Here is an 18088-nt window from a genome sequence, read left to right on the forward strand (position 1 = left end):
CATTCTTTTTGGGATTTTGTGTTGGCTCATCCTTTTGTGTTGTCATAACTGGGCGACCAGGACGAGCAAGCCAAGCAGGCCAGGACGGCTCCAGGGCATGCGAAAGAAAACTGTTCATCCTGTTGCCGGGGACTACTATCATCTTATTGGCTCTTTCTTTCTGGGGGCCGCTCCATGTGTTATGCTTTTTATGTTTGACCAGCAGCAGGAAAGCTGCTGCCACAGGAAAACTGCACTTGTGCAGCAACTATCGCTCGCTGCTCTCCCCCTTCCCAACCCATCCCATCCCTTTCTTTAGCTTCCTTCCCTTCGTTTTGTGTGCACTCAATTTAGCCATTTCTTGCCATTCTGCAGTTTCTCTTTGGGTTTTTGGGGCTTGGAAGCTGTGCGGTGAATTTCCCCTCCCTGCACCTTCGTCAAGAACAAATTTAATCTATTTTGAAAGTTTTCTATGGGCGCCCAGGGAGCTGAAGCTGCTGCTGCTGCTGCTGCTGCTTCTGCTGCAGAGTGCTGTGCTGGTTTTGGTGGGTTTTACGGATTGCTCGTTCTGCCAGCAAGTGTGACAGCAACTAATTAAGTACGGTGGAAAATTGCAGCCGACAAGGGGCGCGATGTGTGTGTGTGTGTGTGGGAAAATTGGAAATGGAAAGTGACAGGGCAAGGATCCCTCGAAAATAGTTTCTTCAACCTTTACAAGATACTCTCACCACACAGGCACAGGTCCACGTTCTGCCAGTTTGTGCCAGTTGCTGTCTTCTTCTATCGCATACGTACTATGCCCCTGTAGCTTAGTGTCAAATTATCAGCTACTTAATATTATTACGGTTATTAGATCTCCGCCGCCTTCAGGCACCCCACACCACCCCTTGTGTCATAACCCCAATCAATGTCAGCTGCTGGCATTTTATTTGCCTTTCTTGGTTGGTTTTCCTCACTGGGCTGGTTGGCTGGCTGTCTGGCTGCCTGTTTGTATGTTTTTTTTGTTGTTGCTCATTGTCTGCTTATGTAAGCCTTGAAGCGCAGACAAAAGCCTGCCAAATAGCACAAAATGTGCGCCAATTTAGTTGTCGTTTAATTTGATGGCACAGACGATTTGGCAGGCAAAGCGGCAATCGAGGATTACGCTGGAGCAACGTCATGACTGACTGCCCATCGAAAATGCCAGGCGCAGAAAATTGCTGAGCAGCTCAAAAAATACAAAAGAAAAGAAAAGTTCGCCATTGAACGAGCGCAAATAAGTGACCAGCAATAAAAGGCTAAAAGCACAGGCAAAATACTCGACGGACAAGGATGATGGCAAGGCGATGGATCAGCTGGCTGGCCATGGACCCACTTGATTTGCCAGCAAACTCTGCTCTGCCACATTCCTACATATGTATGTAGGAGTGTAAGGGGCATGCAGCGTCGTGTCTTGCGTGTCATTTGCAAAGGGTGTGCTAAGGGTCAAGTCGGCAAAGAGGCCATCCAGATACGAGTCCTAAACCTCCAAATGTAGTCAAATAATGCAGACCATTACATTAATGACTGCGGCAAAAAGTCGAAAAAGCGCCAAAAAGTCCACCTAGAACGCAGAAAAACAATAAAAATAAAGAAACAAAAAAAAAACACACACAGAAGAACCGGAAAAAGAGAGGAAAAAATCGAAACATTATGAGGTCATTTTAATTATTTATGTGTGCGTGTGGCTGGCCATCCAGCCAAGAAGAAGAAGTAGGCCTGTGGGATGTCAAGGTTACGATAAGAGAGGAGGCAGGCAGTACCCAGTAGCCAGGAGCCACAAAAATTGCATATCATTTTGTTCAATGATGTTTGCCAAACTCTTTAAGCCGCTGCCAATCCTCATAATTCAGACTTAACCAAGTGACCCAGTTATTATTTGGGAATCTGGAAATGCCATCTTATTGAGTGCCAGTGCCAGAGCGCCGAGGCGTGGGTTCAACTATGACTAAGATATGACCGCCCCTCTGCGCTTTTCAGTCCACTGAAACATCGGGGAAAAACCAAAAACTCATTGTGCGTGCTTGGAAAATATGATTTCTTTGGCAGCCAAATTTAGATTTATGTCTTGTGTCTTTGGTCGCGATTTATGTGGCCCAATGTGGGAGCCATCCCAATTGGCACTCCAGACAGTTGGCATCCAACATCAATGTGCAACGGCAGTAGACTGGACCCATCCGCAACTTCATTTCATACCATAAATAAATTCTTTACACTCTTTTTATATATTGTGACACTTTATAGTGGCTTTATACATATACATATATTGTATATATATGTGATCCGAGCAGTTCTGTGCAGATTTTGGCGTTAAACAATGTGGAAAATAACGTATACGTCAGTGTGGCAAACGACTTTCAGCAGCTCCATGCTCCATGCAGCTTAACGACTTGAATAATGCCTCAGAATATGTCTCAATTTTTCTATGCAAAAACGAATTGCCATCAAAAATATATACTCCTGCAACTCGTGCTCTCGAAATATCGTACGTACGAACGTATATATATTTAAAAGCAATTTCCTCGCTTTATCTAGAACTTATTTTAATGCAGACAAAATCCATTTTGTGTGTGTGTGTGTGTGTGTGCGGGGGACACAAGTGCAGACAACAACAGAGAATGTTACCACCAACTTTTTGGGCACGCCAAGCCCTCTCGCTGGCATCTTCTCTCTCTCTCTCTCTCTGTCTCTGTCTCTCTCTCTCTCTCTCTCTTTCTGTCTCTTCTGTGTGTGTGTGTGTGTGTGTAGGTTTGCATACATTAGTCGATTTTGGCTGCCTTTCAGCCACATTATTCGCCGTTGTTGGCCATAAAATGAGTATGTGCAAACTGTGCTTATGCCCATAATGCTTTGGCAATAAATTCAGGTTCATTAGCTTGGGGAAAAACAAGATCAAAAGAAGAAAAAAACATCGTCAACTAAGCCTCTGACTGCAGAGTTTGCAAAGAATGATTTTTAGGACAAAGCACACAAATTGTGGCACCAAAACGAATCGATTACCTCCAGGACATTGTGGAGAAAGAGTTCTGAATCATCTGAATATTTGAATTGAATGGTTCCCCCTTCTGCAAGTAAGAAATTTCATCTAGTTTCCTTATGCCAGTCCCCATTCCCCTTCCCCTCAACTTCACGTACGTCTATGCAGAACTGAGTGCCTTTGGGCTCTTTGGTATATCCGTTGCTAACATCATAATGGCGCCATTTGTGTTTCGTTTCCTGATCCATTCATCTTGCCAGAACCACCATGCCCGAAATCATGAAAAATTATATGAAATTAACCCAAATACAGAGTTAACGGTTAACCCAGTTCAGGATTTTCTTTGGGCGCGTGCAAAGTGGACATCATTAATGTAAATCTACGTAGGAAAATCCCTACACAAATGGAACCGTGTCAAAGTCAGGGCGAGAGCCAAGGAATTGTTTTATTCTTATGTGTGTGTGTGTGTGTGTTTGTTTGTTGATTATGTAACATAATTGACGACAATATTTCCCCACAGAGCTGCAAGGAAAATGCTAATGAAAAAATAAGAAAACTGCGAGAAAGCACAAGCCAGAAGGCAGACGGCAAACATGAGAGACGGCCGCCCCCAAACAATGGCTGACTCATGGCGACTCGGTATTAGCAAGGCGGAAATGCCAGGACATCCGGTGCGGTGGCCAAGCCTTCAATGGGAGCAGGCAGCACCCCACAACCACCGAGAGGCACCAGCAGCACCAGCACCACAGTCCAACCAGCGACTCGCTGCTTTCTTTTATGTCTGAGCTCCCGTTACCCGTTAAGTTTCAACGAGTGCTGCTTCTTGCTGCCTGCTGCTTGCTCCTTGCTGCCTGCTGCCTGCTCCTTGCTATATCCTAAAGTGGCGAGTGCAAGTGAATAATGGCCGTCTTGACTGCAGTCAAGTCAGGCATATGCCTCACAGGCAATCAGTGTCAGTGGCAGGTCCAGTGCCACTGCCACTGCCAGTGCCAGGGCCAAAGGCAAGATGAGCGTAAACGAAACCCGGCAACGAGTCAAGTTTATTTGCAGGTACGAAAAAGGCATAAACCAAGGCACAGAGTGCTCCAAATACACGGAGGGGGTTTGTTTTGGGAACTGCACTGGAGTGGAGTTGGTTGACTGTTCAGCTCAGTGGAGCGTTTGGTCAAACAGAAATTGATTTGTTGTACGATGCCAATGCAAATACATATGTACATTGTACATACATATGTACCTCTATGTATGTACTCGTATTTTTTTCAATATTTATTCGCAGTCTTCTTGGCACAAGCGAATGGAAATCAATGCATAAAAACTTCCAATAACTCTTTATATAGATATTTTTCTATAAAAGAATGGAAATTGCAAAGCTCTGAGGCAGCACCTCCACTTGGAGCTCTACAGCCAGCTATGTATATAGATCAGACGATTCCCTTGAACTTTATCCATCAAATCAATCGCCCAGCCCAGCTGTAAACATGTTTTTCCTGCTCCATAACAACTTTAATTAATGCTGCAGCTGTAGCTGCAGCTGAAAAAAAGAAACACGAACTGAACTTTGCAACGTGCCAAAGCCAGAGTCATTTGCCCTTCAGCCTGACACCAATCATCCGAAGGGAAATGGCGGAAGGATGAGCTGGGGGATGCTGAAAACTTTCACATTTCGCGCTCAACGTGAATTATGCACAACTTTCACCCTTGGCCATCACCTAACCAGGCAGCCAGCAGAGGCAGCGCCAGAGGAGCAGTGCGGCAGTGGGGCAGGGGTAGGGGGGAAGGAAGCATCACATGTCACAACTTAAATGAGTTACCCTCTCTCGTGCTCTGTCTCACTTTTCGGTGTGTGTGTGTTTTTTTTTATGTTGATATAAAGGAAATTTGTGTTGCAAAAAAAAGTTTGGAGTGCTGGGAAAATATGCGAGAAAAATTTGTGAAAAAGTATGATCTGATGGTGATGCTGCTGCTGCGAGGAAAATGAGAAGGAGTTGCATTTTACAGGCACTTTGGCGGGCGACACGTGAACAAAGTTGAATGACGGCGTTTATTGGAATATGGCATAAACCATATTGACTCAAACATGATATATGGCTCTTTAATCTGCCACCCCAACACATATGTATGTGTGGATATGGTATATATGTAAAACCAAAACCAAACAGGCAGCAACAATCTCCCGTTTCCAGCAGGTAAAAGCCAAACTCATTGAAAATGCAAGCGAAGAATGGAAGTGGAAGAAGTGAAGATGTGGCAGGCAGGCGGCAGTGTCATCTGCCATGTGCAGGACGAACGGAAATCCTAGCCGTGCTTTCAATACAACAAAATTTCGGTTACATTCCCCTTCATCATGTACACAGGATACACACACACACACACACACACACACACACACCCACACGTAACTATATCAGTGTATGGGTGTAAAATTATTATGCAGAGCTTCAACTCAAATATGCTCTCTGCTCTGCTCTGCTTTGGTCTGCTCTGCTTTGGTCTGTAACAGAGAAACAGAGATCTTAGCTCTGGTGCTTGGGGTTCCCTCACCCTTCCACTAACAACATGCCACATGCTGTGCAACAATTTTAGCTGCGCGTGTGAGGAGAAAAAAATGGTTATATGGTAATCATTTACATATGTATGCATGTGTGTACATTGTATACACTTATAGTGTACCATGTGTGTATGAGAATATACTCTTAAAGATTCTACCAACTTGATATTTTTTTTTTGCACTTTGATGTCGCAATTTCCGAGCTGAATAAAAAATTTGCTTGGTTTATTGGTTTAAAGTTTTTTTCACATTTCAGTAAATTAAATATTTTAATTTTTATAACTGCCCTACGCCATCGATCGCATTTTCGCTTGTCATTTAATTCAACACAATTATTTTTAATTATTCTGCTATGTAAACATTTTGGGGACACCCGTGGCAGAGGGAGAGGAGAAAGGGAGAAGCGAGAAGCGAAGCACATTTAATTGGTATAAACATTGTAATGTAATTGCCTTAAATGCCAAATGAACCGGTTGACTTTATTACCAAACAGTTTGACGGCCCCCAACGACGACCAACGTGTTTCGGTTTGATTCGCCAATGTTTTTATTTAATTAAAATTCAATCAGAATGAGAGAGGGACCTACGAGGAGCGAGTATTATAATGAAATGTTTGCCTAGAATGAACTGAAATGCGTGGTTGGTTTGTGGTTAGTTTTTGCTTTGCTCTGTTGTGGGGTAGTTGATTAAACAGATATCCATACGTTAAAGATATGGGTAAAATATTAATGTTTAAAATCAGTCAACGGATTAAATTGTTAGAAACCGCTCCCTACTGATACTGATACTTATACTGATCCTGATGCCTTGTTTGTACTCGTACAGAGATTCTGTTAGAGATAGGGCTTTGCCTCCACAACACGTACGAACATACGGATTAGAGGTGACCTACATCCAGAGACTGGGGTCCGTCCCCTTTGACCCATACATTCTATTGGAGAAGCCGCGCATGCATTAGGCCAAATCGTGCGTCATTTTGAGCATTAGAATTAATCCATGGACACGCAAGGATAATCGCTTGGATGACACGTTTTTTGTATGGCCACCACCGGCCCGCCGCAGCAGTCGCCCGGCGTTAGGATTTTTGTTTGAGATGCCAACGCGTGACTAAGAGGTCTCTAGTGAGGTCCTTTTGTGGGTTACACGTTACGTATACTCGTACGTAACGGCGGCCAGAGCCTAGATGCAGATCCCGCCTCAGCCACATTGTTGTGGTTTCGGAAACAGAAAATTGAGTGCTGCAGTCGCTGCAAATTTCAATTTTCAACGCCATAATTGGCCATCTAATTATAGTTGCATTGCCACTGCGCGGCACGGAGGCCTGCCTGGGCATTAAAAGTAATTGCATTTTATGAATAATATCCCTGGCAGCAGCTCCTCACAGCTAAAACCCCAACCAACCAACCAACCAATTTTGCCCACCATTGAAATGCTAATCATAGCAATGTCCTTTGTAAACGGATATACCGTGCATACGTACACATATCCTGTAGCAGTTATATGTATTATTTTGCCGCTCGCTTTCTTAATTTCTCGAACCTCGTGCAAGTCTTGGCCCCCCAAAAAAAAAAGGAATAGAACCAAAAGGGAAATACTTACATATATATATGTATATGTATATGTATACTCTATATGTGTGAGAAAGTGGCAAGTGTGAAAGCGGAGAGTTACCACGGAGGGGTCACCCGACGACGTCACGCATGTCCTTGCACGGAAATGTGAAAACTTTCTACTGATTTCCCCTCGCTTATTTTCTCAGCTTTTCTTTAGTTTCTTCTCTTATTTTTTTTTGGTATGTTTCTTTTTGTGCAAACAAAGGTTGTGCTTAAAACTAATTAACTCTGTTATTTGTCGAATGTGAAAAGAGCGGGGGGGAAGGGTGGAGTTTTTCTACTCTTGCTGAATTAATAATCTGCTCAAAGTAATCCAGTTAGAATGTGGCTTTGGCAGTCTTTAAATCCCCCCCACTATGTACAAGGGGAAAATTAAAGTGAAATTAAAACTAAATTTATGTGAAATTTTTGGCTGCTGATTTTCATTTAGTTTTCTATTAGTTTGCACTGGTTTGCAGTCCCGCATCTACGGCTGTTCCCCGGCAGGCAATTAGCGGAAATTATCTCTTCCGTAGCCAAATCACAGCGGAAACAAATGCTGAATAAATATTTTTGCCACACAATAGGCACAAATATTTGGCAACTAACAATAAAAAAAGAAGAAAAACCAAAAAAAAAAAAAAACAATAAAAGTTTGCCATTAAAAATGGTCAAAACTTCCATAGGAAAATCGATACATGACCCCGGCGCTTGACGCCACTCCGCCGCGTACTGGTGTGGTGTCGCAGGCATTCCACCGATGCGATTTAGCCAAATAAAATGGTGGACAAACAAATTCCAACAGTTACAAAGCCAATTTAGATGCTCTGCCCCTGCCGCTGCGCCTGCCCCTGGCCCTGGCCAGCATCCCATATACTACACAGCTATTTGTGTACCCTGATTGAGCCATGTCCGCTGGCGTTACGAATATCCGCAATATCCGCATGGGGGTGTGGGGGTGTGGGGCTGTGCGACTCTAATCAAGCACGTGTTTGAGAGCTTTTCTGCCTTCTGGCACCACGAACACCCCATAAATAACCATCAATATGAGAGCAAGCAAGCAGACATCAGCAGGCTCTATCAGTCCCAAAATTTTATTTGAAAAATCTTTAAAAAATAAACACAAAACACTTACCGAGTGTACGTGGCGGAAACTGCATCGGCACATACATACATATGTACATATGCTCCACATAAGCGTAATTATCTGTTGTGTGAATACAAAGTTGTTTAATATTTTAGCTGACAATTTTAAATACCCCTTAAAATAATAATATAATATAAAAAATATAATATAATAAATAAATAATTTAATATAAAAAAATATAATATAGACCGATCCAGGGCATTTTGTACTTTTAGTTAGTTAGATTTGCTAATTAAAAAAATACATATAGTAGGGCTGGAGATGCTTCCTCCTTTGCAATGCAAACATTTGTAGAAAAATACAATCTCCAAAGGCCTACAAATCTCCCCCAAACTTTTCATTACCTTTGCATTCATATCTACTTTTTTTTTGTTTTTTTTTCTGCTCCCCCATGAAACCCGTTGGCTCGTCTTAGCTTCATCCTGCTCCCATACTTAACCCTATTTTGTGAGCCTGCAGTTCAAACAGCCCCCGGGATGCCAGACCCAGAAACAGAAAAAAAAAACACAAACAAACAGAAAAATGTAAAAGCAAATACAGAGAATATTAAAAAAGGAAGGAAACGAAAATTGTTAACAAACTGAGTATAAATAATTAATGAAGTCTCCCGCTCCTCCTCGCTCACTGGCTGCCCCACTCGCTGCACTCGTCTGGGCCGGGCCGTGTTTGTCTGTGCCAAATGCTTTATTAAATGAAAATGAAAATGCAACTGGAAATGAGCTGCCTCTGCCGGGGGTAGAAATTTATGTACGATGGCATTTGATATAAATTTTATTTATATGCATGTAAATCGGCCTCTTGTATAAGAGAGCGACTAATTGTTAAATCAATATATGCTCATAAATATTGCAAAGAGCCCTCCAGACATACAGGCATCGGAGCAGAGATATGCCGTACAAATTCCCATGTGTGGCCCCAATTGGTTCAATTAGTGAAAGTAAAGCAAAAGTTTAAGTTCCCACACACAAGACACAGGGCTCCGGCTCCGGCTTCGGCTCCAGCTATATATGTACATTGGCTATAGAGAAGGATACCTATAATTACTAACAAACATTATAATTAAAGGTAAACAGCCCAGCAGACAGCTGCTGAAAGCACCAGGATTTAAAGCGAAACACAAGTGTTTTGAAGACTTTACGAACTCAGAAGAAAACTTTCTTGTTTTGCCCATTCCTCTCTGAGTAACAAAGTCCATGATTCATAGATACTAAAATCCATATTTAAATACAGTTTTACTTGGAGCTCGCCACTCTGTCTCCCCTTCTTCAAATGAGTGGGGGCGGCTCCATGGGGAAATACTATCAGGATAGCCTCAATCTTGGGCTTGGGCATTAGTTGGGCGGCCGATGTCGATTCTCGTGGCAACTTTGTAAACAGCTTTTGTTGGTGTAAGCCTTTTACTATCGCTACACAATTATAACAAAAGCGCGACCTTTATACACATGTGTCTCCCAGTCCTCCCAGTCACCCACCAGTCACCCAACTCGAACTCTGAGAATGGAAAATGTTTCGAGGCAAAAGTTGGGGCACTAAAAATGCGTGCGTGCCAGGGCTTTCTTTTTTTTTTTTTTGATATCGATTTGAATATCTAAATTTAGTCAGGCGACATACTTTAATGCCACCATGGCATGTGGCATCCCCTTGCATATACATATGTATAGAATTATTATGTATATACATGTGTATAAACAGGGGTGGTGGGGTGGGGGAGGTAGCCACACGCACTAATAAATATTGCATTGTGATGCGAGCACTGGGAAAGGAGTCGCTGGCACCTTAATTAAAGTTCTCCCTATGCCTAGGGGCTACAATTAGATTTTGGCGTTGGCTATATACATACATATGTATGTATATATAAAACACACACGCACACACACACACACACACAGATACTCGTATACACGTGTATAAACGACCTCAGATTGGCCGGCAAATGCCTTGGTCACCTTGAACCGCAACCGGAGGGCGACAAGAGCGGACAGGACAGGCTAGGACAAGCAGGCTAGGACAGAGGAGTAGAGGACAGGACAGTAGAGGACGGTAGCCATGATAAATGAGCCGCGTTAACTCATGTGGCAAATGTGACATGTGCTCCGGCATTTTTATTCCATGTGCACCTGAGCTGTCCCCGTCCCGTCTCTCCTGATTGTTGTGTGTGTGTGTGTCCGTGGAGAGACAAGCGCTAAAATTACCATACACATATTACCCGACACATTCCCAACGGTAGCGTAGCCCCCAAGTCGCCTTGTCCCGCCATTCAAGCGCATAACCTGTGACCCCCCTACCCAGCAGAACTTGGCCATATCATGGCCGAGACAGAGAGGAGGCCAGAGGCTAATGGGTCAGTTTAGTTGGCTTGTAGACCGAGAGTTATGGTTAATTTTGACTGCCACTTTTGCGGAAGTTATTAACTCGTTTGATTGAACTTTGCCCAAAGTGATTTTGTGGCTGGATCGGTTGCACAACAGCAAAGTGTCCCTAACATAAAGGAAAGTTCATGGGAAGAACATTAAAGACTTCAGCCTGATATACGAAACATTCTTTGGGTGAGAAACATATTCATTAAGTATTTAGCTTAAATTCGCAGCTATGCTAAAGCCAATTCCTCTTGGTATATTCTTTCATTAGTTGGGAAACTAGGCATTAATAACCAAGAGACTTTGAGCCTCCTGTCTGTCCTGCCTGCCTGCCTGACTGCCTGCCTGCCTGCCGCTTGGCTGTCAAATATTTGAACAAAGCAGCCCAAGACGCAAAAGTCGTGTGTCTCCAGTGCACAGCTCTGAAAAGTATGCAGCAGACAAAAGCTCATTAAGAACTCAGACACACAAGTTCCACTCACTCACACCAGCAGACAGCCTCCACAGCAACAGCAACACAGCAACAGCAACAACAACACAAGCTCACTCTCCTGTCATATAAGCCGCGTTGTCGTTGTCGTTGTCATCGTCATCATCCACTTTCCCACTCTCTTTGTTAAGTGATTTCCATCATTTGCGCCAAAAAGGAACATGCTTGGGAATACCAACGACATCCGAAGGAGCAGCACCATTCCCCACTCAACCCGAGACCGGACCGAGCCGTAGCCCTTTCCATATTATCATCATATGTTCAATTTCGTCTAAAAGCCGCCGCCCCACCCTCACTTTCTGCTGGGGCATGGGGAATAAGACTGCCTCTAGACCGAGACTCATCTTCCCATCTTCATGTGCTTTGGCTTGTGATATTTCATTTAATAATTGCTTCTTTTAATTGGCTCATCTTTTGCAGCTGGCACTTGTCTGGGCAGCGTCAGAGGATTCCATTGAACTGGCTGCGGAGTTAAATTTGGTGAGTAGCAAGGAAAACTCAGCTGGAAAAACCTTTTGTGCGCGTATCAATCACTGCAGAAGCTCTTACACAGACATTTCTGTTGAATGCGTTTCGTTTTACATTTCGAACGCCAGAAAAGAAAATCAGACAGAACTTTTTGGGGGACGGACCATACAAGTAGAAGATGCAAAAGCAGCTAACAACCACAATATGCACATGTGTGAGTGAGTCTATAAAGTACTCGTAATTGTGTGTCTGTGTGAAGGTGCGGCCCGGCCAGGGTCTTGGAGAACTTTTTGTGTGTTTAATTTCCGGTTGCTTTAATACAAGTTCATTCGGGCGTGCTCTCGAGGCTGAGACGAAGCTTGTAAGCTGCGTGTCGTGTGCCCGTGTGCCCGTGTGCCCGTGTGCCCTGTGCCCGGCTGCGCGTCCTTGCGGCTTATGACCCGCAGATTTGTGGTCTAAGGCAAAATATTTATATAGAAATTAAATAGCCTCAAAACGGGTATTACTTAGGCCAAAGGTCAGTCAAGTGTGCGCGCCTCTGACCTCAGGCAACTCGACGATCTATTCAACTGCTCAGGGCAGAGGCGGGGGCCAAAGGTTGTGCATGGGGCAGCAGTTTCAGGTATTCAATTCATGTTTTTAGCTACTAACTAACAGGCAGACTAGAGGGGTCATTTAAGGCTGAGCGCATAACAGTTCAATAGCAATCAGGTTGCGGGCTTTCAAGGCTTTAGCTGAGGCACTTAAAGACGAGCAAATGTATAATAAAGATGGTTTCTGGCTCTGCCAAATGTTCTATAAATCTTTGGTGAAAACTCTCCCGAAAGTTAGCCCGTGTTTTCCAGCAATATATATTTTCCACACCTTATTGGCTTTGTATAATTTTGATAGATATTTGCTGTTCCCTTAATAGCATAGCACACACACACACACACACACACAGAGCAGGAGAGTCACCCATGAACTATTGTCCCCCCCATTCAATGCGTTCATAGATCTTACCTGTCTCTGGCTCTTGTTGGATGCTCCCCACCCTCCCTTCGTGTTTGTTTGCACCCCTTTTTTATGGCTTACCTGAGCATGTACATTGTACATTGTGCACCTACGAGTGTATAAGCAGAGAGCACATTGTTAGGACAAACGACCCTCGAGATATATATAAATAAACTGCCTCAAGATTAGTTTAAATGGTTGGGCGACGTGCCTTTGCCCTCGTTTCGCTTGCCTGATCCCATCCCATCCGCATCCCACTGCATCCCATGTTTTCCAGCTTCTTCTGAGCTGCAACTGCATCCCCCTAGCCTCACCCTTAACCAATATCTCTCTCTCTCTCTCTCTCTCTTCCTCTGTCTATGTTTGTCTATGTTTGTATGTTTGCATGTAAAGTGGCGCTTATTCTAGGCACTGAGAGGGAAAACCAACACAAAAAGCTCTTTGGCACTCGTCTCGTATGATAAGGGTAGGGGTACGTGCACGGGTACGTGTAGGGCATGGATTGTGTGTGTGTGTGTGTATGTGCCCCTGCTACTCGTACAAGACCTCCCACTCAACACGCCCATTATGCTCATTATGTGCTTGGGTACTTGGCTTTGTTTCTGTCTCTTTTTTGTCTTTGCTTGGGTTTTTTTTTGCTTTGTTGTTTCCTTCCCATCCCCATCCCCATCCCATCCCTCTCCCTTCCTCCGCATCCCATGTTTGTTTGTTCGTTTATCTTGTTTATTTGCTTTTGTGCCGAATTATTTGTCGCTGCTTCTTCGCGTCTCTCTTTTGTCACTTTCCATTTGAATGCTTATTGCTTTTTCCTGTTATTTCCCCCACATCCCACAGCCCACACCCAATCCGCAAATGCCAAGCATTTTCGATTCTCCAGATTTCGTGGGGGAATTCACACACAGAAATCATTTTAAATATTAGCTGGGCTGGCAGTGGGAGAGATTACTTTGGAGCTGACCCACTCTTCCTGCAGTGAAACTCTTGACGCAAAATCTCTCCATAAGCTGCTTGCCCTCAACAACCAACAACCGACAGCGGACAGCCGACAACCAACAGCCGACAACCGACAAAAAAGAAGCATTGAGGAAAAGCTTAAATGACGGACAGCTCCCACAGCGCCAAGCGCCGAGCACCCATTTTCCATTTTGCACAGAGCGAAGAGCTGAAGAGCTGAAGAGACTGGAGAAGCTCAAGAGAAATGTCCGAAAAATGTCAATTTATTATGGCGAAATCAGAGCGAAAACACGCGTGACCATCACAGCATAAGCCCCACCCATTCTCCCACACCACGCAGCAGCAGGGGGAGCAGGAGTAGGAGCTGGAGCAGCCCCTGTGTCAGTGTCATGTGTATAAATACTTTTTAATCTGAATTATTACAGTCTGCAAGGGTTCTGATCGTCTTTTTTCGTTGACTATAATTTATGCACATAAATATCCATGATGCATGGTGGCATTTATGTAAGTGGCTGTGACAGCACTGCTACCAGTCCTTCCCCCCCACCCCTTAGACAATTTAGACAGCCTCTCCACTGGGCAAAGCTGGAACCGAAAGGCGTATACCGAAAAATTGGATCACGGGGGCATTTCCACTGTCGATTGTTTAATTACTCAAACAAATCGATGAAAGGGCCATGCATGATGGTTATACAATGTATAATATTTATTTATTTATTTGTGGTTTGTGTCCATATTTGTGGGCGTGACACCGATATCCGTTTTTTTCATTTTAAGCTGATGCATCTGCGGTCAGCCATTAAAAGCAACCGCAATTTATTCATTAAAATTGAATTATGAATACAAATACGTAATCGAGAGAGTGAAAATCGAGTGGAAAAAAAAACGACGACGAGAGATATTTCATAAATGTTAAATTAAATAAAAGGTATTCGCCCCTAGAGCATCCCGTGAACACAGCCCCACTCTCAAATTAGGCTCCACACAGGGTAAACTTTAACTTTAATGAATTGCGAATTGTGTTGAATTGGGAGTCCATGATTAATGCTTAATGCTCTTCCCTTAAGCTTTACGACTACTGGGAACAAATGCCTTCATTGACTTTTGGCTATAGCTTTCGGATTCGACTTCTTCTATGTTCAACCAACAATATCGTCATCAAGGGTGAGCAGAGTGCAGCGGAGAGCTGGCTACAGCTTAGTGTAAACAGACACACACACACATACTGCCCCACCTGCAGCCTGCAGCACTGCATCTGACTGCATCTGACCCAAAGCTCAACCGCAATTCCTGCTCTATCTCCACGCAAGCGTTGCCACATTTGCACTTTGTCATTTTGCTGCGTTAACTTTGCACCGCAAACGTTGGCACCGCAAACTGTCCAAATGTGCAATTAGCCGCGCCATGAATGGCTCACCTCGGCCATGAATCACATAAATATATATTATACGTTATGAGAGACCTATAATGAATATTAAAATGAGTTTTAAAATCAAATTAGCGCCAAAACGTGCAGAACATTTGTTCTTTGGCATTAATTAAACTTGTATGTTGGTTCGATTATTGGAAAATTCTACCACCAACAGGTAACAGGTCGTCGTCCATGGCTTTGGCGTTCTCGTTGGCGTATGTCAACTATGTCGTCGCGTGTCCCACTTTTCCGAGCAATAAGCTGACTTAAGCCTAAACGACTTAGCGTCCCTCTGAGTGCTTTGCCATTTGTTGAGTGTGTCTGTGGCTGTCTCTGTGGCTGTGTCTCTCTGTATCTGTGGTCTCTGCTGTTCTCCATTTTAATTGAAATGCGAATGAACTCCACTCCACTCCAATCGACTCTCACCTGCATACCAATGCCCTTAGTTATCGAGTTATTTAATTAGGCATGGCATCGGCATCGGCATCAGCCGTATAGAATGTGACTCGCATCCCCATCCCCCTCGCCATCCCTTCAGGCGATTGCTCTTACTGGCTGTCTGCTGCATCCCAATTGCCCCAGCAGTCGCATCCACACAGTCGCATCGAGTACATAACCGGGTCAAGTGCCGTCGTACTTCAATTACCACATTTGCCTGGCCATAAATTTCTGGTCTTCTATGCTATGACATTTTAATCAGTTTTAATGCAACAGATTATGGTCCATAATGGATAACGATTTTGGGCTTCCGACAGCCGACAGCGAGTCCCCTCTGAACTGAACTCATTTATAATGGATTTAATTTCTGGCGGAAATTTGATTGAAACGCAGCACGGCCCTGCGCTCATCTATGCAAAGTGCCATGCGACTCTAGGAAGCCCTTAAGCATATAATAGGAACCCATATACTCGCAAATATATGTGCTCGTAATACTGCCTTAACCGAAATATACCACCGTATGATGCATATATTCCATTGTTGAGTTGTTGAGTTGCCTACCAAATAATTCATAATCTGTGCTCCCCCCAATCTTCTTCGTTCGTACATACATACATATATAGAAATGAAGAACATTTCAATGGGATTAATCAACATTTTCTGTTGTATTCTTTTGCTTTTATTTTGGTTTTGTCTTTTTCGTCGCGTGGAAAGTTCGTGCCGTCAGGACAAACACAACACAACACAACACAAAAAAAATCGATTGCAAGTTGTTTGTAATTGTTGCTTATTGCTCCTGTTTTTCTTTTATTTTTTGTTTTGTTCTTCTTTTTGTTGGCAAAAGTTGCCTTTTATTGTTATTGTTCGTTTGGCAGAGGTTAGCCCGTTTCACTTGGCCGTTTAATGGCAAATTAAAATATTTGCCTTGAAAGGCTCTTTAAAGCCAAGTAGGGCAGGGCCTGGCAGGGTCTGGCAGGGCAGGTTGGAGGTCATATAAAATAAACCAAAGGTCAGTGCTTTTGGCATTGGAAAAGTGAAAGGTCTCCCACTTGCATGCAAGTTGGAGTCATCGATAATTAAGATGGGATTTCAGCAAATAATCGAAAATTGGTTTAATAACACAACCTTCAAGCCTTCAAGTTCAGTTCTATTTTAATTTAGTTAAGAGAGAGAGAGAGAAACCTACACAGCCAGCCTGATAAACATTATTTATTCATCCTTTCGCCTTGACTTACATCCCAATTTAATAAAGGATTTTCAATTAATTTGTGGCCTGGCCTGGCCTATGCTCTAGTCCATAGCCTCCACTTATGGGGTCGCACATCTGTGTAATTGGATTGCCGCTTGAATTGGCTAAAATTATAAATTAGGTCATTAAAGCTGGCTGATCCTGCTTCAGCACAAAAAACGTGGCTGAAATGTGTGTGTGGCTGGCTATGTTCGGTCTGTAGTCTGTCTGCAGTGTATATTAAGTATCCGACATGTGTGGCTAACCGCAGCGACGGCAACACAAAAACTATGCAAATAATTTTGTTTTTGGTTTCAAATGCCCCACAGTGTCAACTAATTTGAGGGACAGGCAAAACGGAGCGGAGCAGGAGCCAGGGGCAGGGGGCATACAACTAGTAACAAATTATTAAATTGACTGAACAACTCGCACAAACAAAAAGCATAAAAAAGCTGCAGAAAGTTTTCACAGCAAAAATATGAATAAAGTTGAGAGCATAAAATTAAATGCACAACTGCAGCTGGACAAGGAAACTAACCGAAAAGAGGGGGGCAGACCGGGCAAAATGGATGAGGATTGGTTGTGTTTCGGGTTAGGTTGGTGGCGGTGGCTGTGGCCTGTCAGTTGGTGCCGTTTCCGGTCGCCAGACGATGGAAGGATTAGCCCGGCACAAGTTTCAGTCGCCATCGCCGCAGAGGACGACGAGTCTTTCGGGCAGGGAGGGTGGTTTTTTGTGTAAATTTATGGCCCGGAAGGCGCAAAGGATATCAGCGGGGAGTGTGCTGGCCAGCAAAGCAACAAAGAAGGAAGCCGGGCATGAACTGATCCATGGTCTGTTCTATTTCTGTTTCGTTGTCTGTGGTCCACTCTATAAACAGCCGGAAAAAGTTTTCATTTTGATATAGGTTTTCCCCCGTCTGTCCACCTTCTTCCCTCTTTTTTTGTTTGTAGTCCACGAATTGACAGTTTATGAAACGGCAAAGGAGCGGGGCACAGTTGTACAAGCGTTTAAACTGGATTGGGGTCGATAATTGTCCTGGCACATGTGGGTGGGGGGTGGAGATACACAGATACAGGCGACAAGAAATGTGGTTGGAGGGACACGTTTAGGCCATATCGGTACCAATTTGTATATGAACACCATTTACATGGCTACTCCCTAGACCTGCTGCCTTTTCCCTGCTCCCTTCTGCCTGCTCCCTGCTCCCTTCTGACTGCTGCCTGCTGCTATTACTTTTCGTATCTGTTGTCTTCTACGAGCAACGTATTCGGGCTTTATTTTCGTGCTTTATGGCCAAAGTCACGTAAAAATCGAATAAATGTATAATGAAGCCTCCTCGTCTTCCGTCTCTTCCTCCTTCGACAGTTGACGGTGAAAACCAAGCGATGGATGGCAATGGAATTCCAGAGCCACTGAGTGCCTGCTTGACTTGACTTGGCTTGGCTTGGCTTGGATTTTGTTGGCACTGCTGGGTGTGGAGACCATAT

At 43.8% G+C, this 18088-nt stretch overlaps 1 protein-coding gene across 22 annotated transcripts in view; it reads left to right on the plus strand.

The window, feature by feature from the left end:
• Positions 1 to 18088, plus strand: part of LOC111077641 (glycine receptor subunit alpha-3) — a 46432-nt gene that overhangs the window by 6751 nt on the left and 21593 nt on the right. For all 22 annotated transcript variants that reach the window (XM_041594858.1, XM_041594880.1, XM_041594894.1 and 19 more), the window contains exon 3: positions 11529 to 11588. The gene's annotated coding sequence lies outside the window, so the exon portion shown is untranslated. The remainder of the gene's footprint in view (positions 1 to 11528; positions 11589 to 18088) is intronic.

This window comes from Drosophila obscura, unplaced genomic scaffold, assembly GCF_018151105.1.
Source record: "Drosophila obscura isolate BZ-5 IFL unplaced genomic scaffold, ASM1815110v1 contig_1, whole genome shotgun sequence".
NCBI classification, from domain to species: Eukaryota; Metazoa; Arthropoda; class Insecta; order Diptera; family Drosophilidae; genus Drosophila; species Drosophila obscura.